The 25,665-nt window shown below is 36.3% G+C and overlaps 1 protein-coding gene across 5 annotated transcripts in view; it reads left to right on the top strand.

Moving 5' to 3' along the window:
• Positions 1 to 25,665, top strand: part of MARCHF1 (membrane associated ring-CH-type finger 1) — a 227,766-nt gene that overhangs the window by 103,150 nt on the left and 98,951 nt on the right. The gene's annotated exons all lie outside the window — the stretch shown is intronic.

Below are 25,665 nucleotides of genomic sequence, written 5' to 3'. Positions count from 1 at the left end.
ACAAAGAAAGTGCTTTTACATTTCTGTTAAGTTATTTTCATGGCAGTTGTGAATATACAGAGATATTTGATACTTGAAACATGCCTGTAATTAAGGAAACAAGGTAAAGGCTTTACATGTTGTTTTATTGCCTTACAACCTTAAGTCAATGTATTGGGTTTTCTTGTGGGGTTTTTTGTCTGGTTGTTTTGTTTTTGGGGTTGTGTGTATGTGTTTTGTTTGGGTTTGGTTTAGTTTTTGCTTTTACATAATGTTTAGTGTAGTTAATTTGTTAGTGGCTTTGTTCACTTTATCAAAGGTTGAAAATACTGTAACTCCTAATATGTGACAATTTAAGTTATACCAGTGCTAATAAAATGGCTTAAGGCATGCAATGCAAGGAATAAAAGTCTTAGAATTGCAGGTTATTGGTGAAATAATTCATAAGCCAGATGGATGGTTTTGGTTTTGTGGCTAATTATCTCACATTCTAAAAATTTCTTGGGTATAACTTAACAGATAAATAGATATGGTCATTTATAACCTAAAATACACTGGGATTTTTTTTTTTTCTACGGAAAGGGTTAGGGTTTTTTTTTTCAACAACAGCTGCCTGTGAAGAGTCATGTAATTACAGTCTTTTTAAGAGGTATGATTTTTTATTCAGCAAGAGATGTGGGGGTGGGAGAATGGGGAGGAGAAGATTTGGCATATGAATCAGATTACTCTTTCTTGCTTTCCCTTCATAGTTTTTCTTAATGTAAAGCTCATGTTGAACACGATGTCACACACAACTATGACAAAATCTCTAATCCTTTTTATCATCAATATTATATGGTATTTCTTCTTTTTTTGACATGACCATTGTTTGGACTTGAATGCTATGTTTGCATGGAAATCCAACTGCATGTGCAGTTTAAGACACTTCCTAGTGAAATTTGTCTGGATTTTTGTGGTGATAGATTGCTCCTGTGATCAATGGTTGAAGTGCTCCCAAAGCACACCCATAAATTAGCCTGTGGCATGCTTAGTTATCTCTAAGATGTTTTAGAAAATTAAGTTCTTTATCAGTAATTCTTCTGGTCCCTGTTTGGGAACTATTATTATTTTGGTCTGCTATGTGATGCTTATGACAAGCAATTTCATGACAGTGACAGAAATGGGAAATGTTAACATGCTGGGTTTGTTATAATAATTTTGAAACATTGTTTCTTTTTTTTATATTTCTGTGAATAAAAACATTACTGTGCTCCAAGCAAGAAAATAAGAGATTTCTTGCTGTGCTTTTCTTAGCATGCTTTGGGATAATGCAATTCTTTATAGGCTGCTTTTCCTGATAAGATTATGCAAAGGCTACTGGCTGCATGGTAATTTTTTTTGGTCAGGCTTGTTATGAAAAGTCCATAAAAGCATATTTCTCCAATTTGACGTGTATTGACTAAGCATCCAACACCAGTATTGATTTTGAAACTGGTCTTTTCATTGATAATGGATTTGAAGCTCAGAATTCCATATCTCAGTAGCCTTCTGCCTCTTTATGTCTGTTGCCAGTGCTTACAGTCTTCTGGCACATGTCTTTTGTTGCTGCTGAAGTCTGACTACAAGTCTCATGAAGAAAGCTTTTATAATTCCTTTTATCTCTGGAATTCCCAGCTCCAGTGAATTGAATTGGGCTTTTGTGTGTAGTTTTCCTCTCCTACTCTATAATGCCTCCGAGTTTAAAATATTAGGCTTCAGATTTCATTTAATTTGGATTTCTCTTTAAAATTTATCTGAAGTTTTCCAGAGGAAGAGTTTCCATATTAAAATTAATTGTAGAATTTTCTTGCTCAATGGTGTTTTTTAAAAATAAATGGAAAACCCCAACAAACCAAAACCACAAACGCAAAAGTTTTCCATCTTTAATTGATGGTTGTTTTTCTTGTCTTCAGCTGTAAGCTTCTCTGCTTTAGTTTCATGACTTACTTGTGTCCTGAATTATCTTGAAGCAATGTCTGTAGCTGAGACAGTTGTGTTGTATGTGTTGTAGTGCCTAAACCTGGTAGCTGAATTTGGTACCAGGAGCTGGATGCAGTTCAGGAAGCTGAAAACCACAATTTACTCTAGGTACCTTTCACACTGATTTCCATTATGAACAGTGTTCTGTGAGCTGTTTGCCCTGGTGGAGATGCTTTTCTTCTGGGGGGTTGGCATGTTACAAATAAAGTTCAAATACAAGTTACTGAAGGCAGAAGTTTATCATCAGCAAAGCCTGTGTCCCAAGACGCATTTTAAAGATGTATTTTTGTATCTAGTCAGCATTTTTAGAAAGAGCTTCCACATCTATCCCACCATATCCTGTTCTGTTTCAAGACAACTCTCAGGCGTTGAAATCTGGTTGCTGGCAACTGTTTGATTAGTTAAGAGACAATATAGTAAAGGCTCAGATTGCTTGAATATACTGCCAACTTTGCAAAACTGATGCTAGCCTGATAGGTTTCTCCAGTTTTGTCTGAATCTAGCTATCTGAACAAGAAATTTTTAAATCCTGTGTATTCAGGCATCTCGAATTCTATAAAATTATTACTATTAATACTAAAATTTTTATTATTGACAGTAATATTTAGTTCTTCATAACCATGAACAAAATAATGCTGAGTTTGGTATGACTTTTTTTTTTTTTCCTAAGGCAGAGAACACCTGCCCAACTTAAGGGTCTTTCTCAAAGACACTGTGAATGCTCCTCAGTCTTGCCATGAAAGTGAAAGATTATTTTCTGTCTAGTGGAGACAAGACTTTCAGCTCAGATCACCAGCTTTGGAAGGTTCCAGCTTCAGAGAATTGTCATAGGCATATTAGAAGTGCAGTTCTAGTTTCTGCAGTGTGCACATGTGTAAACTACTCAAATTGCATGAGGCTTCTTGATTCTTGTCCTTTAAAATGAAGTGGTTATTGCAGATCTGCTGAATTCTGTACTTAGAGATGAAGGCATTGTTCTACAACAGAGATCACCCAGGGTCTTTCACAGCCCCTGGCCTTCCTTCTGCTGCAGAGGCTTTTCTTGTGTCTGGAAACAATTACAATATGTACATTTGTAATGTTATTTTTTTTTGTGTTGATTTTTTGTTTGTTTGTTTGTGGTTTTGTTTTTATTTTCAATAAAAATGCAAGGTTTTGTATTGGCGAGTGTAATTTGACAGTGTAACCTTACTTGTAATGGGAATACAAACATCAGCTGTTTTACATTCCAGAGTGGAATGATTTGATTTTAATAGGAAGATGGAGGGTGGCTGTCAGCCTACTTTGAAGTAACAGTGGATCTTTCAGCTCTTCTCCTAGACTTTGAATGCTTGAGATTCAGGACTTCATTTCACTATCAGTGCTGCCTTTTAAAATTGTGGCAGCAGGAAGAGAATGTGTAGACAGTGGATGCATTTCCTTGTTCAGAATATGTTTCTTAGGACTATCCATGTTGTGGAATGAAATTTTTCAGTTGTTGGCATGTTTATACCTTCATTTATCTCGGTTACTAGCCATGTGTATCTAGCTGTGTAGTCATAGGATTATGTGAATATAAAAGGTTGAATAATTTTAGTGTCAATAACAAGAAAACTCTCTCCTTGACTGATTAGGTGTATGTCTTAACCCCCTGACATGTGATTCTAAGGAAACCCTTCTAGTTTGCTCACTAGATATATTTGAGATTACAGCTGTATTTTACAGTACCATCATGCTGAAACAGTTTAAAGTAGTTACAGTGATGTCTTATTGATTTTAAAGAAATGCTTGTCTTATTAGAGAGATTTGTTGTCTAGTGGCAGCCCAAATAGAAAACCCCCACGCTTGTCATTTCTCTTAAAATATCGTGCTTGCAGATGCTTAAAGGGAGGCTTTTCCACCCTGTACTCTACCATTACTGCAGTAGCCAGTTGCAATGGCTTTGTTGTTTTGAGAGGGATAAAGATGCAGCAAACACTTCACCCTCTTAGTACTCCCTGTGCTTTGGGCAAGAAATCAGAAACCTTCAATTCAGTGTAGGATATAAATGTCAAGTATTCAGAGCAAGAACAAAATGAAGTGAGGGTAGGAGTCAGACAGCAATGCCATGTCAGTATTTCTAAGTTTTAGCTGTATTTAGCTTTTCCTTCCATTTACTTCAGATGCTTTATTTGAGAGGAAAACAAAATTCTTCTGATCACTTGACTTCTCCAGTGGTAGGCAGGACATTACCAAACAGTTAACTGGCCAAACCTTGTGAAAGCAGTGCACTGTGTTGCTGAAGCAGGTGTTTGCTCTTTTGGCAGTGAACCCTGCAGTGCTGGTGAGTAGGCACCAGGATGTGTGGGTCTGCTGTGCCACACTCTGGGTGCAGCTAGGGTGCTGTGGTCAGGCAGTGTACATGGCCCAGAGAGGGGTCAGTTTGGTAGCTGTGAACGCTGCGTGCCTGGGAGGACACTGCATCTGCAATTTTCTAGCCACTCCTAGACTTTTGCTCTGAATACAAGAGCTCAGACACAGGTGGGAATGTGAATTGGTTTTCCTGAACCGTGTGACAGTGCTGTCTCACTGTTACAGATGGGCAGAGACAGGAATGCCTGTTAAGACCCTCTAATGCTGCTGCAGTCTCCTCCAGTGAGGAAAGGAGGTCACAGCATGCGCAGGGCAGCGCTGCTGTGAGCTCTGCCTATCCACATGCTGTGCCTGAAATCTGTTTCAAGTCTCATTAGTGAGAGAGCCCACTGTAGCCCCTGTCTGCAGGTGGTGTGGTTTGGCCCTCCTGAGCCACAGTGAGAGTACTGAATGCTGCTTTGCTGTCCTCTTCACAGGATCCATGAATAGCCATTTAATGCATGAAAATTGTGTTATTTTTGATGGAAGTTTTTCTGCTGTATTTCTTCCTGCTCTCTCTATCATCTATGAATGCTGTTCTTTTGCAATTTGATGGACACCTTGCAGTGCTCTGACTTTGGTTCTAATTCCAGATGTAATTTTCTGTGCTTTCATTTTTCTCCTCTGAAGTTAAGTGTGGCCCTGCTCCTTCTGCTTTCACAGAACATTATGAAATCCCCCAGTGAAGTCCTTTTTCAAAGGGATGTGGATGTGTTGTGTTGTTTCCTGTGGGTGGATCCTGTAGGTAAAAAGTTTCCATGGAAACAATAAGCCCTTATGCTTTTACTGTTCCCACATAATCGTGAAAGTTGTGTGCATATGGTACAGTTTGGATCAACTTATTTCTTATCTGGACACTACATGGCTTTTGCCATTTTAAGCTTCCTTTAAAATGAAAATGTTAGTCACTTAACTCTTGTGCATGTGTTGAGTATGGTTGAGAATTTGGACTACTTGTTTCAGTGTCCATTCAAAATTTCTGAATATTAACACATAAGAACTAAAATCATGAATTTAAAAAACCTGGAAGACAAATAGTAGAGTTTGATGTCTTTTAAATGTTTCAGTGTTTGGGGAATTTTTTTTATTCAGCAATACCGTCTTTATTTTCTGTGATTTATATGTTCATAAATCATGTTACTGCTCTTCTGTGTCTTTGGCAGATAGGTAGAAGGGCAGTTTAACATTTTCATCAGTTATTTCAAGATTCTGGTATTCCAATCAGGTTCACAGTCTGTATTTCTGATAACATAAAACACTTGGTAGGTCATGATAGTGCTGTCAAACCAAATATGCAAGGAGTTAAAAAGAATCACCTTTTAAAAAGATGGTGGGCTGAAAGATCATAATTCAGAATTGCCTGCTTCAAAACATTTCAAAACTTCAAAACAAAGAAAAAGTCAAACCACTGAGAATAAGTTTTGCATATTTTCACAGATTGTGTTATCAATCTTGCTTAATAATATGACTCTAAGAATGTGCATTGCTTTTTTTATTTCCAGAGGTTTCCTGGTTTTAGCATCTGTCACCAGCTAGCCTGGACAGAAGATTTTAAGTTAATTTAAAATCTTAATGTAGAACTCTCTGCTTTTGTATTGCTGCTGTCCAGGTGTTTTAGGAGAAATATGACAGAATCAGTTCTATCTCTGAAGCTAATGTAACCTTTATGGCCAAACAGCTAAGCTTAAACAGATTATGGCATGACTGGGAATAGCTGTTCTGCTGCTACCCTTCACAGTGCTGCCATAACACAAGTGACTGACCTGCCCTTTTAAACTTTGTCACTTTTTTTAAAAGTGACTTTGAGGTGTCACTTTTGTGTCTGTTCTGAAGAAAATGGTTAACCTCCAACATCTTGCTGAACTCAATTGATCCTGAATTAGGGGAAAATTTAAACATGTGATGATTGGGTTGTTGATTCATATAATGTTTTTTTTGCTAAAATGATTACTCCAGTTCATATAGATGTTTCTGTAGGGTAACTTAATGTACAGATGAGTGCAGGTGAAGCGTGTCTGACTGATGTTAAACTAAGCTCTTCAATGTGATGTCTGTTTTGTTGTTTGTTTTTTCCTTTGGAAGCCCTACATTAAAACTTGATACTTTCTGGTGTGCAGAAGCATATTCTGTTTGCCATTCACTTTCTGGCAGGAGAGTGTTTGGCACTGAGTAGAATCAGAGGGGTGGAATGTTTAAGATTCAAATCTATACCTCTACTCCTTGTGTGGTATTACTCTGTTCAAAATAAAAACAGGCAAACCCTGCTGATGTCCTAGCTCTTCTATCAAGTAATTTGTCAAAGTAGACCTAGCCTTGAAATCAAACATTTTGACTGCAAAATAGGTTTTATGTCTGCTTACATTATTGATAATGAAAATTTTGGTGACACTGAAAATAATAATGTAATATTATGTGTCACATAAGTTTAAGTGGCATTATAAGACATGATAGCATGTCTGAGTTATGTCTGCAGTGCAAATACCTATTCCCAATTTTATGCTACTTCAGTTTAATGAGAGAAAAACTAAACTGTATTTCTTTGGTCTTGACTCTGCCTGAATTGCTGCTTAAATATTTAATGGTGAACTACCACTTCAGATGTAGTTTGTAGAAACAGGTTCACTTACTGTCCTTCCCATGATGAAGAAGAAAAATCAACTTTTATCACTATTCATCTGTATGTTTTCTTTCATTATTTGCATTGCATGTTGGTCATTGTGTTGAGGGCTTCTCAGTTGTTAATTGTGCTGTCTTTTGTACTATATGTTGGCTGCTGAAGCTGTGTTCAATATATTGTCTGAATAATTAGCCATTTTTTAAACAAAGATTTTTTTTTGGGTGGTGTGTGGTGTTTGGGGTTGTTTGTTTTGGGTGGTTTGGTTTTTGGTTTTGATTTTTTTTTTCATAATGGGATTTAGCTGTTTACATCATTGGTACTTTTGTTTATCTAATGGGCTAGATTATTTCTGCTTATTGAGTACTGAATGTAGGAGTCATTTTGGTTAAAAAAATTAGCTCTATAAGGAATGTTAAATCTGTTCTATGCCAGAGATTCTATGCCAGTGTATGGATTGTTTTTCTGTCTCTTCCAGCAATTTTTAGAGTGTTGTTTTTCATGGCAGTTCCAAAGGGGATTTTTTATGCCTCATGCAGCTACCTATAATTTCTCTAAAATTGTAACAAATTGAGGCCATCAGATTTGGGCTAAAAGCACCTTTAAGATAATCATGAGAAGTATTTACTTGTGACAGACAGAGAATCAAGTTTTGAAAAACCTGAACCTAGGGCAAAGACTTGCCCAGATTTACTCCTTTTTTGATGAAAAGAGCTGTTTTTGGAAAACGTGGAGGAAGGGTGGCAGTTTCAGGTAAAGAACACATCTATTTTATGCACAAAGCAACAGGGAACCTTTAGCAGGTGTCCTCATAAAGTCAGTTACATTTGATATAATGTTAGGACCACCAAAAACACATTATAAGACATTGGTCTTCACTTCTGCCCCTGAAAATCCGTGTCTGAATAGCAATTATTTGTCATGCATGTGAAGTTGTGGATATAAAAACAGCAGAGCGTGTCACTAGCAAAATCAATTCTAAACACTTTGTGCACTGAGTAGATGCTCCATAAAATTTATCTTAAACAAAAGGAAATAACTGCATGGGCTGTAAAGAACTGTGCAGCAGAAATGCCAGATATTATTTTGTGGGTTTTTTTGGTTTTGGGTTTTTTTTTGTTTGTTTTTAGTTTTTTTTTTGTGTGTGTGTGTGTTTTTTTTTTTGTGGTGTTTTTTTTTCTGTGTAAGAACTAAAGGTTCAAAGGAAGAAAGCTATCAAAAAATCCCCACTTCACAGAGCTGAGCAGCTGGTAAAATGTGCCTCTTGACAAAGCTAGCCACACTGATCCTGTTATTACTGTGAATTTGTACAACTTTCATGGCTGTTGGAGAGCAACAGTCTGCAACTGGAAGATGTCAGGTGTATGTGCCTGCAGGTCTCCAGAGTCTTGACTTCTGTGTGCAGAAGTCTGGCATGCGTCAGAGAATATAGTAGTTCTCTAATATAATTACTTTTCCCTGGTATAAAGGACATCTGAAGCTATTTCTGTAATTACATTTAAACTTTTTTTGGGGTTTGTTTGTTTTAATAGGAAACTTTCTTGAAGAAAGACTGAAATTATGCATAAAAGATGAAGCAATAACTCGTTAAATAATTAAAGATAGATTGAAAACTCCCATTTCAAACAGAAAAAGATATTGAAGCTCGTGATCAAGCATTTAGAATATCTGTATTATTTTTACCTAGTGTATGTGGAATTGATGAGTGGGAAATTGTTTTCAAATATATCTCAACATCAATAATTAATTTCTGTGCATTCTCCTTAAGTACTGTCCATGGCTGCATAAAGTCAATACCTCTCTTCCTGACATTAGATATGACATTTAGAAATGAAGCCTAATGATACTTATTGTGTTCTTAGCTTTCAGATTTGGAGTAGGTGTTAAATACAGAGTTATATTACAGCATTGGGTGTTTGCAGAATTTTCAGTTAATGCTAAATACCACTTAATCAGTGTCAGATACGTTTGAATTTGCACAATTTTAAATAAGAAACACATTATTTAAATTTAATAAAGAAACATATTATTGTAATATTTGATGGTCCAGTAGGTCCTTCCTCTCAGTAATATATTTAAAATGTGGGGATGGAAAAATGTATTTAACCTGAGTGAATTTTGAAGTACGTGTTATTTCATTTCGAGGTCCCCCAGAGTACAAATTCAGTTGTCATTTCTTACCAATACTATTGTGGATTTAATGTGGCCAAGTTCTCCACATAAAATAGAACCTTCCAGAGGAGAAAAAAATATTTTTCCCAGGGAAATATAGGTTGGTACCTGCAAGAACAGGAGTGTAGCATGGCATAGAAATATGATAAAATTTTTTTGGTAAAAAAATATAAAATAAATTGCAAGCGAGAATGGTAGATTGGGTTGACAACAATTTCTGTTGTAAGATTTCTTTTGTATGAAATAGGTACTGTAAGGATGCACACACTGGCCGAGTCTCCTGCCCCTCTGGCTGAGTGGCACCACAGGCTGGGCACAAAGGGCAGCTGCTCCAAAGGGTTGGTCCCTGTGCTCAGTCCTGGCTTGCAGCTGGCTTTTTTGAGTTGCTGTTCCACATCAGGCTCAGCCTTCTGCATGGTTTGTGGCACCCACAGAGGGCTTCTCAGTGACAGGCACCTTTCTCCGCTTTTTATTGTTTCCTGACATGGGTGCTCAGGTTAAGATGCCAATTGCTGCATGGCCCCCAGTTAATCTCTGATTTTTTCCCATGCATCCGAGGGCAATTTGTGGGTGTTTCCTGGGTTACTGCGACTCCCTAGCCTCTCACAGGGAAGACATTAAAACAACATAAATTTGGTTGACTGCTTTCTTTCCTTTGATAGCTGAGAAACAATATAGTTGTTTGTCATCAAATTTGGGTCAGCCTTCCCCATGCCAATTACATGTGTTATCAGGGACAATTATATTTGTTTTTCACATTGTTATGTAATTGATGGGCATACCTATGGTTCAGACCCTTTTTTATCTGAGTGATGCCTTCAGGTAAGCTTCATCCCATGACACACTCATATACATGTATATGTACAAATATTTTTTCAGGAAACTTGCTAAGATAACAAATTGGCAGTATTCATGGTAAATGGTCAACACTTTTCATTATGGAGGTGTTTTTTCTTGCTAAAAGTCTTGTTGAACTTCAACTTTTTAGCCCAAGTGCTCTGTGCTGTCTCTCAGTTAAAAAGATTGAGATGGTACAGGTATGTCCCTTGCTTTGATCATGTTAAAGATTTAAAATGAAAACATTATTGAAGTTCCTAGTCTTTGCTTACCTTTTATTGATAGTATTTGCTAAGTAAACCTGCAAAAACAACAAGAAAAAATTACTACAATAAAAGTTATTTTTTTTTCTTCTCTGAAAATATTAATTCAAAAAAGCACTTTTCAGAATACCTTAAGAATACACTCTAAGTATGGCTAAACTTTTAATTTTATTTTTTTAGTTTCATTATACAGTGGCAAAAAAATTAATTCTGAAATTAATTCTGATTAATTTCATTAATTGAAATTGTAAGTTGATTTTTCTTGTGGTTTCAAGTTTCCTAAATAGGAAATAGGCAAGATGAATTTACATAGTAAACAGCTCCAGGTGTTATTTTCTTTACTTTTTTTTCAGTATGATTCCTGTGACTTCTGACATTATTTGTCTTTTTGATTCTTTTGTCAAACATTCAAATTTTGTAGTTGTCTTTTTTGCCATAATTTAACACTGGAATAAATTGTGTTTGACATGTAGTGACTGACAGCTGTTAAAATAATACTGTTATTTAAATTGTTGCATGAGCTACAAATTGCTGAGTAATTTAAGTGCTATCCCTTTACTCCCCTCCATTAAGTTGTAGTAAGTCATATACCAAAATTTGGTCTGTCTTTAAAAGTTTGTCTCTTCAGTTCCTGGTTCAATTTCAGTGTATTGGCTGGTCTGATGGGGCAGATAGTACTGTTAAGTCAAAATGGTGATATTTACTGTGTGAAGTATATATTACTGGTTAGTAAAGCAACACCCATCTACCTGTGACTGGGTTATGGATAGATGTTATTTGCATAAGTTTCTTGACATAGGTCTCTCACTCCAAGTGCTCTGATACCCAACTGTAGTTTCACAGCTTTTGTTTCTGCAGTGAGGCCATTCATTTTCTGTTTTGGCTAATGAAACAGTTTAATGCTGCTCTCTAACACAAAGTAGTTTAAGAATTGAACTATTGTCTGACCAAATAACACAAGAACGTTAGTTTAATTGAATTTTGAGGGTTGGTACTTCAAACATCCATCATCTGTGAGATATAAAAGATATTGAACTGGCATAAGTTGTATGTGATTGCCCTATCCTTGCTCTCCTTTCTCCTGTTAGAAGAGGCTGTAGCAGAAGGCTAAAAGCCAGCTAATATTTGGTGTTATAGACATTTATGTATTTTTTTTTTCCTTTAGTAAAATCAGATGAAGATGTAGTAAATCAAGCCCATTAAAATTCCAAGTGTGCAGATCATTGCACAGGTTTTGTTTTTGCTTCAACAGACACCCTATTATTTTACACAAAAGTGTACAGTATTTTACATTCTTGGGTAGTCACTTGGAAATACTGTATGAGATTTAAATTTGTTTCAGTATCACTAGTTGTAAAACTCCTGTGTTGCTCTCCACAATTTGTTATTTGAAGACTTCCAACATCATCTGCTTCCAAAATACAAAAGACCATGATGCCATTTAAGGGTGAACATTAAAAATATAGTTGGACAGGTAAACCAGCAAAATTTACAGCTCTAATAAACCAAGACACCTTTGAGAGGTTGATACACATTTTTATTGTCTTGCACTAGGAATGTAATATTGTAATCCTTGCAGCAGTTCCGTATCATGAATCAGAATTGCAATAAATGGAGACAGGATACAGTTTTGGTAATTTTGAGTGCCTTCGAATATTATTTATTAAATACAAAACTAGTAGCTCTCTATAAAGTTTTAAGTCTTTAAACTAGACAGTAATAAACTTTCTGCTCATCCTAGATTTCTGCACAAAGAATATAGTTTCTGAGATAACCTTGAGTCCTTTTTCCAGATATTCAGTAACAAATATGATAATGTTGATCCTACAAACATTTTCCTTTTTCATAATCACTTTTCATAACTACAGTGAAACAAAGGTAAATATAAATCATGTCTAGCTCAGAAACATAGAGGAAATTAATGAAGAATGAGGGAAAAAGCAGTGCAACAACAATAAAAGAATGATTTAGGGAACATGGATCTGTTACTGCAGGCCAATTTGACAATTATATATATCTTAATTTTAGAAAGATCTGTTATTTCTTCTTACATGTGAATGTGTATTTATATGAGGACAATCCATAGTCTTTATACTAGGCAGTGGCTTAGTGAATTTGTTGCTTGTACCTGTTCTTTATAAGGATTTTTATTTTCTATTAAAAATTCAAATGCTCTTTTGCTTCAAGATGTAAGTCGGGCCATGTTACTACTAAAACATTCACTTAGTTACTTGCTGTCTTAATTTAAAGGATTAAAACCATACAAGTTGACTGTTTGTTAAAATAGTTTCTTTCAGCTGAGGAAAGTAATGGTTTCAAGTTCAAGGATATCATGATTCTTCACTAAAGGTTGAAGTCCTGTTCCAAAATAATTTTTAAAAGAGGTGTATTGTAATTAGCTCTTTTGAAAAATGGTGAATCCTTAGACAATTTACAAGGTTCCTTTCTTTTCCCCTACACATAAAGTTTATTGATCAACATCTTTGGGAATCAGTGGCAGCAAATACACCCTCATTCCCCTGCTGATCAAAGCATGATTTTAGTGAAGCAGGTGAAGGGAATCTTCAGTAATTCCTGAAGTATCAGTGTAAGCAATCAGCAGAAATCAGGAAAAAAACATTTCATAATTTTAGTTGTTGCTGCTGTTTGGGTTTAGTTAGTTTCATTTTGAGATGGTAATTTTAATACCCAGTAATTTCTTTTCTCACTAATATCCCATCTTGAGTAAATACTAATTAAAACATAGCAATTGCTATGTTACTGTTATATTAAATATAGCAAGTATGACAGATTTTTGTTAACAGCTCTGTTATTGTGCCTTGAGCATTCCTGCTTATGAAGTTTACTTTTTCCCATGTTTCATCCTTCGTGGGATTGTACTCATTATTCATTGTTGCTTCTAATGTACCCGTGAAAGCAGCTCATTTTTCCTGCTCAAAATGAAGTGTATGGCTGTTTATGATGGTGTGAACATGGAGTCAACATGGAATGAAGCAACAGAAAACAAAAATGCTCGCCCAACCAATACAGAACACAGCTTCTGCAGCCTCACCAGGATAACTAAAGTCCACACTTGGTAAATCAGAAGTTTGGGCCAGAGTTGTGACAGTTATTTTGCCACCTTATATCCAGAATGTGATCTGGTCTCAAACTGTAGACCCAAGTTAAGGTAATACAATAACCCAAAAATAAGAGGAGTAAATAGGACCTGCAGTAGTGAAGATGAAAGGGTGTAATTTGAATGTGCACTGCTAAGTTAAGTCACTGCACCTAATTTTCAGGAACTGATGAGGGTTAAACTCAAATGAGCCAAATATTTTGGTGCCAAAACACCTTTAAATTCTGTGACAGGCATTTAGGTAGTAAATCCCTTTCAAAATCTGAGGTTTTGCTATAGTGATAGTTATTTGGAGAGGCTCCTATTATTATGTAAGGGCATGACTTGTAGTTGTGTTTTCTTTCCCTTTTTAGAAAGTAATGAACTGAATTTAGCAGACAAGTGTTCCAAGCCTAACAGTGCTCGAGATATACTTCTCTTCATGTTTGCTAGAATTTAACAACCAGAAGGTGTGAACAAAGTGAATAATTAGGGAAGGAGTAATGCTTAAAAGTATATTAAGTTCTCCATTTCTAGGTTACTCTGAAATACATTTGCCTCTTTGTTGAAGAAGTAGTTAAGAATGTGGATTGTATATTGAAGGGATTTTTTTTTTATAAGCAGGAAAACCAGCGAGAACCTACTCTAATTGGTCTGTGGTAGTATATTTCCAAGAAACTAGATTAGATATAATTATCTTGGGAGGTTAGGCAACCCTCTTATCCCCATTAGTGTACTTACATAATATATGTTTTAATACCATCTCACAGTAAGGCTACTGGTAAACCATAGGAGATATGCAGATTTCCAGTGTTGCCTTTTCTTTCTCAAAGGCCCAGAAGAGATATCACTGTTCCTGGAGATATGGTTTTCTTTTTTGTCCTCTTTTTGATACAGCTTATTTATGGGCATTTTTAGTTTTCCAGCAAGCTTGGCTTTGGGTTTGTTCTAAAAGAAAGACAAAGGTGATTGTGAACAGCTGAGTGTTTCTCCATTCCTTGGAAGAGGATTGTGCAACTGATGATACCTGGCTGATTTGATGGTAGGAATCAGCAGTAGGAGGAGATTCCTGCTTTTGTATGCTTTTTTTCGCTGGTGAAGGAAGGTGAACTGCTGTGCAAAACCTGATAATGTCTGGGTGTTGCCCTGAATGTGTCAAGTTCCATGCTAATTGTAAAATTTCTGCGTGATGTTACCATTGTAATGGTATAAATATTGTTATTGATGTAAACATATTAGTACAAGAGCCCATTAGGTTTTAGGATTCAAGAAACCACTCATTGAATCCTGTGAGTACAGCTCTTACTGGTTGTTTTAAAAAGGAAAACATTTTCTCCATGCCCCCATGCACAGAGAAACACTGTCAGAAATGTGTGAGCTTCTTGAAATACCTTTCAGTGACTCAGTGGAAGATTTTTCTTCTATTTTTATTTCTCTTTGGTTGAATACTGCCAGTTTTAGTGGTCTGACAAACTTTGCAAGTGCTGGCTCCCTTTGTTTCAGCTTTCTTGCTAGGATATAACCTATTTAGAAGCTTCTGCTTCTGTTTCAGTTTGCTTTTTTTTAGCTTTTTTTTTGTCTTGAGTTTTGTTTTTTTTCCATATTCGAATAATGAATAAAATTTCTTGTATAAAATAAAAGTATAAGAACCACTACCCAACACTGAAATTAAAAAAAAAAAAAAAAAAAAAAAAAAAAAAAAGGCATTAAGGTTTAGAAATTCTTTGTTTCTTGTATGTGTTTGAGATGGACTATTTTCCTGTAAGGTATACACTTACTGATATGGCCAATGGCCAAAACAGTCATAAAGAGGCTATTAGGTTGAATTGTGTTGATCTGATGAGGGCTGACTAATAAAATCAGTTTCAATTTAAAAATTTGAAACAACAAGTTCCACAACTACAGTAACAAAAATAAACAAGCATTAACAAAAAAAAGCTACATTTGTTGTGGACATATTTTGCTAATTCCACTCCACCTTCGGGTAATTATTTGGAAAGCAATTGTTGGACATGCAGACTTCTGTGATGGGTACTTCCAGTAGTTACTCAGTTTAGAGAAGGTTTGCTCCCCTACTGAGCTCTGTGTGAGCTGAAGTTATTTTAAGCAGTCTGGATTGGCACAAGGTAAATGGTTAATATTAATGCCTTTACAACTTTTGCATTTACAACTTCATGGATCCTTCTGGGGAGAAGGGCTGAAATCCAAGATCTTGATTTTACTATGGTAATCTTTAGCTTTGCATTCGTTACAGATTGTGTGTGCTTATTTGGGAAGTAGGCAGATTCTTGCAGAGTTGGACTGAACTTTTATAACCGTCTTGCTTTCTGAACTTCTCTGATAGGTCATGGTATAGACATATCCTAGTGATAGCAACAGGTGGTGGTGGGACTAGAAATGACAGGGGAATTGTTTCATGTCACTAACTTTATAAAAAGTGCTGTCCTCTTTAGATATACAGAATTGTGCAAGAGTTAACTGAAGATTATACAAGTCAACAAAAATAATCCTTAAAGGGGATTACATATATTTTCAGTTAGTCTAATTTCAGTCTAAGGTCTGTGGGACCTTCTGTTTGACAAACCCCTGGATTATGCATTGAGTTCCAAGTTGTTGCTTTATAAGAAAACATGTCCTTTTTTCAAAGCAGATATCCAGATACTAGTGGATCAAGTTTTCTGTGTTTGGAGCTACTGTATTTAATGCTTCAGAATATAATACTTTGTTTTTCTGTGTGTATAGTTGAAGCTCTCAGAAGACCTTCCAAATAAAACATTTGGTACAGTGCTACAAAGATTTTATGTGAACATTGCTTCCCTTGGTTTCAGTATCTGCTTTGCTTTTAAAACATATTGAAAAAAAAAATCAGAAACAATATAGGATGTGATCTTAAGGAAGTAAATCCTTCACCAGTTTTTTTGAGGGTTTCGAGTTTTATAAAGGGCAGGAAGAATGGAGTTGTCAAATATGTTAGGCAATTTAAGTATTACTTTTGGTAGTTTTCAATAATGGTAAGATAATAAGAATAAGCATAGACTCACAGAATGGCCTGGGTTGGAAGGGACCATGAAGATCATCTTGTTCCAACCCCCCTGCCATAGGCAGGGACACCTTCCACTAGACCAGATTGCTCAGGGTCCCATCCAACCTGGCCTTGAACACCCCAGGGATGGGGAGTCCTCAACTTCTCTGGGCAGCCTGTTCCAGTGCCTCACTATCCTCACAGCAGAGAGTTTCTTCCTAATACGTAATCTAAACCCACTCATTTTCATTCCCCCTTGTCCTGTCACTGTAGATAACCTCTTCTGTAGACCCCCTTCAGGCACTGGAAGGCTGCAGTTAGGTCACCCTGGAGCCTCCTTTTTGCCAGGCTGGACAATCCCAATTCTCTTAGACTTTCATTGTGTGATTTCTGGAGAAGAGGAAGAAAATATTATGTGACAGGCTAACATGATCCAAATAATTTTTGAATAACTTTTTCAAGAATTTATTTGCAGCCATAGGTTTTGCTTTTTGTTTGAATGAATAAGCTATATAGCAGTTGCGATGGTGATAATTTTACCTTTTTTTTGGTCATCTTTAATTCCCCCCATTGACATTCATCATTGTGTGAAAGCAGCGTAGAGTTATCCTGTTGTAAACAGAGAACACAGAAAACAACCTGCAGAAATATGTGCAAATTTTACTTTACATAGCTATGGTGCTGCAGTTCTCTCACTTAAGTAAAACAGTTTACAGTACTTGCTGTGCCTCTCAGCCAATTGCTTAGTTTTTCTTATGAGGCCAGTATGGATAGGAACAACTTTACAGGTGGGCAAGTCAGCTGCAGAGCTCACCTACAGTTGTTCCTACATGTATAGAGATGACTGCATTAATAGGTTTTCCAGTCTGTACTTTACTTCACCCTTACCTATTACCCATCATGCAATCAAGTATCACACAATCATTTATTGTTATTTCACAAATCTCTCATTTCAGCCCCATGTGTTGTTTAATTGGACTAAGTTTTGCACTTACACCCAAGTTACTTAATTTTTATTCATGTCCAATTACTTTTAATTGCATGGTCAAAACAGGAGATGGTGGAAAGAAATGGACTGCATCCTGGTTTTAGTGTGCAATTAATATTTCTTTATTAAATTCCAAACATCTTTGTCTGTGGGGAAAAGAGCGGAGTTGCAAAGATATGAAGGGAGAGCATTCTGCAATGTGCTGTGTATTTTTGGATAAGGCATGAAATGATAGGAGTTTCTTTTCAAAGCCTAGGCTGATTTGTCAACATCTGCATTTGGAAAATTTATGTAATATTCAACACTTCATAGCCAACACTGAAAAAGAAGTGCTGAACCTGCAGCACCATTTTTATTGCCTCTAATCAGAAACAAATTGCAGTATAACTGAACTTTGTACTGTGTTTATTTTGTGATATTTAACAAGCAACTTGCCATCTGAGTGCTTTTAGTAGTGAACTATCTCAAGGAGAGGAATTATGAGATTTTTAAAAAGTCACTTTCACTATGGGATTGGCTTGCTGCTGTCAGCATGCCAAATTTGAAACCAGATTGAAAGTTGTGAGTGTGTTACAGATCCTATTTTCAGCTGTCTTCATCTACTGCTGAGAAAATAGGAAATAAATCCTGTGTACAGAGTGATAGAGAAACACCATGGAAGGCATCCACTAAATTGAACACTAAGTGAAAAAGCACACACCTCTACATTTTTGAACAAGTTTTGTAGCTTCCCTCCTCAGTTTAATATTACTCCATTTCTTGCAAAATGTTTGGTAACATTTTATCCATCTGGAAATCCCAGAAATACTAAAGTCCTTTTGTGATTGGCTGATTTTTTGCCATTGATTGATAAATTTGCCTTACAGAAATGAGTATACTATTGCTAAATATGCCCAGGAATCGGGGTTCTCTTTAGCCCCAGTTATTTTTTCTTACTTCAGACTGTTATTTGTCACTGGGCACCAACATCTTGCACAATCAAAATGTTACATCTTTTTTCCCTTTGTCATTGTGCTGTGCCCACTCAGGAGACTTGGTTCCTTCTTCCTTCCTAAAGTATTTGTGGACATGGTTATGACTGTAAGGAAGGACATAGCTTATGCAAAAGGGAGAAGTAGGTCTGATCATATATGCTATTCCTGACCGTTCCTCAGTCTTACAGCTGGGCCTGTTGGCAAAGTATTTATTTTTCAGGCCAGATTTCAACTTGTTCTTCATTTCTAATCTAAGTTTGTCCTCAACCAAAGATGTGCTTTACTGCAGAATCTCACCCTCCCTCCACTGGTTTTGAATTTATTAAAAAAAATATACCCCAAAAAATTGTATTTTATTATTTTAAGGGTTTAAAACTTGAGTTAAAGGATTTCAGGAGAGTGATGGGTAGTTACCGAGTATCAGCTCAAAAGCTATGTGTTTCAAAAAAACCAGCACTACCTTAAAAAAGAGAGACATTTACAATTAAATGCTTTCTTAGTCGCAGCTTTACTAATAATTTTGTTATGACACTCCCTGAATTATCCCACAAGAGGTGTTATATTTTAGGTTGTTTGTTGATTTCTGATCTTTCATGTTTCAGAGGCTTTGTATCAGCAATAGTGTGGCCAGCAGGATCAGTGGTCATTCCTTGTGTCCTGTGTCCAGTTCTGGGCCCCTCACTACAGGAAACACATTGAGGGGCTGGAGAATCCAGAGAAGGGCAATGGAGCTGGTGAAGGATCTGGAGCACAAGTCTCCTGATGAGCTGCTGAGGCAGCTGGGGTTGTTTAGCCTGGAAAAAGGAGGTTTAGGGGTAGCCTGGAAAGAAGTGTAATGAGGTGAAGGTCAGTCTCTTCTCCCAAGTAACATGTGACAGAAGCAGGGGAAATTGCCTCAAGTTGCTCCAGGGGTGGTTTAGATTGGATATTAGGAAAAACTTTATTGAGAGGCTAATCAAGCACGGGAACAGGCTGCCCAACAAAGGGGTTACACCATCCCTAGAGGTATTTCAAGTTTGGACATGTAGATGTGGTGCTTGGGGATGTGATTTAGTGGTGGACTTGACAGTGCTGAGTTAATGGCTGGACTTAATGATCTCAGATGTTTTCCAACCTAAACAATTCTGTGACTGCCATGCAACATCTCAACACATAAGACTGATGATTCTTCTAATAGACTGTTAGGCCTTCTACTGTGTATTTGTTTCCAGTTCTTTTATAAAGAGAGGCTTACCAAGGCAAACAACTTGCTGAGTCTTGTGGTTATAGCAGATAGAATATCAAATTGTTTGCTCAAAAGTATGATCAGGCAAGAAGTTTAGTGTCCCCTTGTGACACAAGTTCCTTCCAGTCCTTTAACATACGTTGCATACGTGCAATTATTTATTTTGTTAAAATTCTTGATTCTCTAAATGTCATCTAAATGAGGCAGTGAGCTCTCGATTGCCATAATGGTAGAGAGACCAAGCAACTTCTAAAAATCAGCATTATCTATTTTTGATGTTTGAAATAAAGGTATGTCAAATGACAGTCCATCAAGTTGACCCATTCATGGCTAAAACACTAGTAGAAGTGCAAACTCACACAAAATTATCAATGCAATCATTTCCCCCTAAAAAGATTCAGTGATTGAAAATATTTTTTTTATATGAGCAGAAATTGAGTGTAATGACAGAAGGTACATTTCTATGGACTTATTAATCTGCTTATGGTAAAGTGATGCTCTCAGAATGTTATAACATACGGTATTATTTGATCACTACCAAAAAAAATTAAACCATGGATGTATTGTCTTGGAAAATAGTGTTTCTTTGAATCTTTTGTGTGAATTTTTTTGGCTTCAGAACACTAAACTGTCTTAAAAATTACTGGATATTGCTTGTCTTTAAAAGTTCTTGATGCTAGAGACTATTCAGGTTTGTTGCTGGCATCATTTCTCCTGATAAATTGAGAAATATCTTGATGAACTTTAGTGTGGGGATTTTTTCCTTTCCTTTTTTTAAATTTCTGGAACAGATGTTTGTCTTCTCTGTGAAATATAAATTGTAGGATGTGGTAAAGGTGATGAAGTTTACACTTTTCATTGCCTTCAAAAGTTGCTGTAAAATCACCAGCTGTGTTCCCATGGGTTTATCAGTCAAATGCCCTACTCATGCAATACTTGAAATTCAGGGAATGACAGATTTCATTGAGTCAGTTCTTGAAACAAATAATTTATTTTTGCTTAATTAGAAAATAATAGAAGTAGATAATAGAAATATGAGATTTCTGTTTTTTCCATACTCTTAGAAATACGTAAATAATTAAGCCCATATGTGCTGTGCAAAACTGTTCAGCGACAACAAAGCCAGTTAAAATTCAGGGATCTAGTGCAACTAGATAACTGAGGGAGATACATAATATTACGGGTTGTCACCAAGTTTTCCACCTAGAATTAGGGATTAACAGGACCTAAAAGCCACAAAACTTTTAATTTTTACTGGTGAATGGAGGATTCCCGACAAGTTGGGTCACATCTTTTAATGACGCACTGTTCATTGGCAAGGGCAAAACTGTTGGCACATAAAATTCCAGTTCTGTCAGCCCCCTTAAGATCTGTAAATCATGTAAAGCACTGCTTTAGCCTCTGGTTGTGGTAGGGTTGGAAGAATATGAATGTTATTGTGAGGCAGGTTTTATTCTCCTTCCTTATAATATAAAACACCATGTGTTGAAGAGGTGAAAAACAAAGCCATGTATCTGTGAAAGACCTCGCAAATTAAGTTTATAGTTGTCACAAGTTTAAAATGAGTGCTTAACATTAATGAAAAAGTCATAAAAGAATAAATGTCAATATATTTTTTCCAGTAAAAGAGCCAAAGAGGGAGAATACTTCAGGGAGGAAATTTTCGTTCCTAATTCTCATTCCATCCAGTCCCAGTAAAGGTTGCTCATTGCATAAATCGTGAAGAAGTAATTATTAGGAGCATTTTCCTTTAAAAGGTGTACAGGAATGGAAACAGGTAGGCACCTGTATTTCACAAGAATCAGAACAATAAGAGAACCTTAATTCTGATCTGTCACCTAAATGATTTCTGAGAAGTTCTAAAACTAATGTATGCTAACTTAGACAGGAAGCAATCAGTTTTTCATTGGAATAAAAACACAGATACAGGGATGTGTGGGCATGCTTTCACAAAAATCTTCTGGTGCCTAAAGTTTCAGATACGTTTTGCTCAGGTGCAGTGCAGCCCCAGCTGTCTTCATGTGTTCTTGCTGTGGCTTTGCTAACAGGCCTTTGCAGGCTGTGCCTCCTGAGAAGAGCAGTGCTCCTGTGGCTTTTCAGAAGTCAGCTTGTATATGGTGTTAGCTAACAACCTTTTCACACCTAAACTGCTTCCAGGCCTTGAACCCATCTCTGCAGTCCTATCCTATGTCAGCAGAGTAAGTGTTTGGAGCCAGGCTGTCTCCGTCACCAACTCTGTGACTGTGTCAGAGGCACGGGTAATTTGTATGGTGAGAGACATGTGTAAAGGAGGGTTTTCTGAGTGCTAATTAATGCCATACTAAAACCTGTGAGGAAATCAAAATTCATCTTTTGAAGGACCTGTACAATATAGTAAACATGGTTTCATATAATGGCGTTTTTTTCTGCTCTCTGTGAAGTGATTATTTTCCACTTTGTATGAAGGAGCATGCAGAATATGATCCTATGACTAGGAATGAAGTTATAGTTCATGTATAATAACCTGTTATAATTTTGGTGGTTTTCTTCACTTATTATTTGCTTTGTCAACTTCAGCAAGAATCCCAAATGTTCAAAATAGGAAAACCCCAGTGTAAAACCTTGAAGACCTCTTCACAACAGGAATAGCTCATATATTCCTGTTTTGACCTACTGTTGGTCAGCTGACACACATTTTTGTCTGACACAGAACTTTGCATAATGCCTATGATTACTTACTTAAATATCTTTTTCAGGAAGGTATGACCTAAAGTTCTTTGAGAGTCCAGGTAAATAGTAATTTCTATTCTTTGTTCATTATACTGTTGACTTTCCACCAAGAACTATAAGGGGTTGAAGAAGCAGGATTTACCTTATTAGTATTCTGGCCATATTTTCCTATTACCTTATGGTTATCTGTTTAATTTTAGATTTAGCTCATTCTGAAGGTGCCTGGTTTAATTATTCTGAAGAGAGTTAATGCTGTTTTTTCTAAAGGTACTGACAGCACGAATTGCTTAGGCAGCCTTCACTTGTGCGAAGCCAAAGAGTCAAGGCCAGGTTTCATCTCTTTGTGAGTTCTGACTGGTCAAAACCCTATGATGCAGTAGCCAGAATAACTTAGAATTTACTTGTAGCTTTTGTTCATTGTGTATGTAGTTATGCCTCGCTATTACCAAGCAGTAGTGTCAAGCAAAACTATTTCAAATGTTCAAAGTGAAAGCAATCTTCAGTTAACCTGAGATTCCCCATTATAAAACAAACAGTAAGCTGAATTTATTGATATCTTAATATCAATAAACTTGTGAACAACTAGATTTTGAAACATAAATATTTAGATATACTATCATCAGATTTGTGTATGTCTGAAATTTAGATCTGTGATGACAGTATGTCTGTGATGATTCATTAATGCAATGTTTTTATCATAATTATTTTGTTACAATTATGTAGTTTAGCAATTCTTGATATAAAGTTCAAGAAGTGTTTGGACAATATTTTCAGGCATATGGTGTGTATTTGGGATGCTTCTGTGCAGGGCTGGGAGTTGGACTCAATGATCCTTGTGCATCCCTTCCAACTCAGCTGATTCTGTGATATGATTAGTGCAAAATCTACTGGACAGGTTTTTAGTGATAACAATGTATTACTGCTCAGAAACTTCTAAAAGATCCTAATAGATTTCTCTCCAAGAACTACTGTTTTTACCTAAGCAGTCACAAACTACAAGAATGGCAAAAAAAGTCAGCAGGGCACAGTTGCTGGAAATAAGGACCTAGTACCTTGCTTGTCACCTACCAGGCGGTCTTGGTTTGGTTTTACCAATCTCTGAATATGAAAAGTATGCATTCTAGAACTCCAGCATGGGAGCACTTCAGTGGCAAATGAGAAAAGAATGCATAGTTTTCACACTTTTGATACCACTCCTCTTCATAGCTGTACCAAGCTTACATGAAGCAAAATGTTTTCATTCCCAGTATTGTTTCTGTTCCAGGACTTCTTTGATACTCTTATAAATTTAAGGACTGTAAGGTTCTTTCTGTAAAACTCTGTGGAAGTTCTTCCACAGTAAATCTTCTGCTCTGCTGGAAAGCAGTTTTGAGCTGGCACCTTCCTTCTATATTGCAGCTGTGGGCTTTTATTTGCTGGGAAAAAAAAACCTTACTGGGATGAAATTTTACATAGATGATAAAAGAGAGACATATTTCTTTCTGTCTTATGATGGAACTTACATTTAAATGCTATTTTTAAAGAGAAGCAAAAAATTGAAAATTTTATATGTTTTACTTGATGTTAAGATCTTAGACATCAGCTAAGATCATATTTTTTGTAAAAATGTGTTTTTTGTTACAGTGCAGGAAACATAAGGCATAAAAAAAATGCATAATGTTTGTATTAACAACAACTGGTAATTCTCTGTGCATACTGGAGTCCCATGGGTTGTCAGTAAAGACTTAAGTAAATGCTTTTGCAGGGAATCAATATATTTTGTGTCTGAGATTAGTCTGCCCCATCCTGACCACATCATATCATAGTGCTTTGTGTTGGCACAGAGAAATGGATTGTCATTGTAAACATGCCAGTGCATCTCCCCTGGTGATCTGGGGACATTCTGATGCTACAAAATGTGACATAGCTTCAGCATGCACGTGAGATTAACAAGACTGTCCTCCACCATGTTGGGCTATAACATTCCTAGGTGCTTTGCTTTATTGCATGCTCAGTGCACATTTCATTTTTCCAGTTTTCACATCACAGATGAGTGTGTCTGACCCCACTGTTTCAGTATCTTGTTTCCACTTTGCTGTTTATCTTTTGTTTCTTCTCACCGACTTCCACCCAGTCATCAGGGGCCACAGCTGGATTTGCTATATCCCAGATATTGCCTAAGCTGAGAGGGAAGCTGGGCTCTTCCTTTTGTGCTTGGAGTCCCTTAAAATGAGTACTTCAGTAGCAACAACAATAGCCTGTATGCAATTATTTTCACTAGTATGTTTCTTTTCCCCTTAAGAACTTCTTGAAATTCTCCCTGGTTTTGTGGGTGGCTGGCCTGCAGTTAAATACAGTTTTTACTTTCAAAGTTTGTTTTTCTCTGCTTAGCTTTCTAATTAAGTGTTAAAGTTGAATACAGGCCAACTACCTACAATGTGCTTTTGCATTCATCTCTTGTTTTCCATTATTTTGTGTTTCCTGGAGCATGCTTATTTTCTGTGGAACTATATATAGAAAAAGGGTCCTTAATAAAATCTTATCCACTGAGCTAGTGCTTGCTAAGTGTGTGTTTTCAATCCACTCATGCATTTGAGGAAGAGAATGGAATTGCTTTGGGAACCTCCAGCTAGCTTGTTGAGCCTTGTAGAATGGCATCTGTTTCAAAATTGTAAATCCTGTGATAATGTAGTAAAAATTATTTGTTCAAGTTGTATGATTTTGTAGATGTGCTTTTCTAAATGCTTGCTTAATTTTATAAGTGTGTTGGTTCTAATATCTTGCCAGAATTTTATTGGTGAAATTTTTATTTATTAACTCTTCCAAAAATATTTCTAGTTTACTTATTTTTCTGAAGATAATAAAAAAAACAAGCACTAGAATGTAAGATTACCTGCTCGTTTATTTCAAATGAGAAAGATTCGTGTAAAAATACTGTGATTAGAGACATACACATACATGAAAATAAATGGTATAATAAAGAACTAAGTGTCAAAATAATACAAACCTTAATAGAACCTTAAAGAAATAAAAATGTCTGAATTCAGCGTAAGACATCTAAATGTCTAAATGAATAAAATTTGAACTTCTAAGAGCTGAGAAGCCAAAGATAGAAGGTATAGTCTATGTACCAGCTCATGAAACTATTTAATATTGGAGAAATGCTGCATATTTTAGTGATTTAAACAAAAAGTATACATTGATTAGTACCAATTGATTGATTAGTACCAAAGGCAGAAGAAGGCAGAGCTGGTAAATGAAAAGAGAGAAAGTTTTAGGAAACAGGGAGAATAAGAGTGCATTGGGGGAAAAAGAAAAGCTGAAAAAACAGCCAGCCAGGGCAAGTACTTATGCATAAGACAGTTTCTGTGTCAGTGAATTATGTTAGGGCTGGAAGGCTATGCTATGTGGAAGGCTTTGATTCCAGCTCTTGTTGAT

Source organism: Parus major, chromosome 4 (assembly GCF_001522545.3).
Source record: "Parus major isolate Abel chromosome 4, Parus_major1.1, whole genome shotgun sequence".
Taxonomy (NCBI): domain Eukaryota; kingdom Metazoa; phylum Chordata; class Aves; order Passeriformes; family Paridae; genus Parus; species Parus major.
The sequence above is the reverse complement of the archived record's forward strand: the minus strand, read 5'-3'. Positions and strand labels throughout refer to the sequence as shown.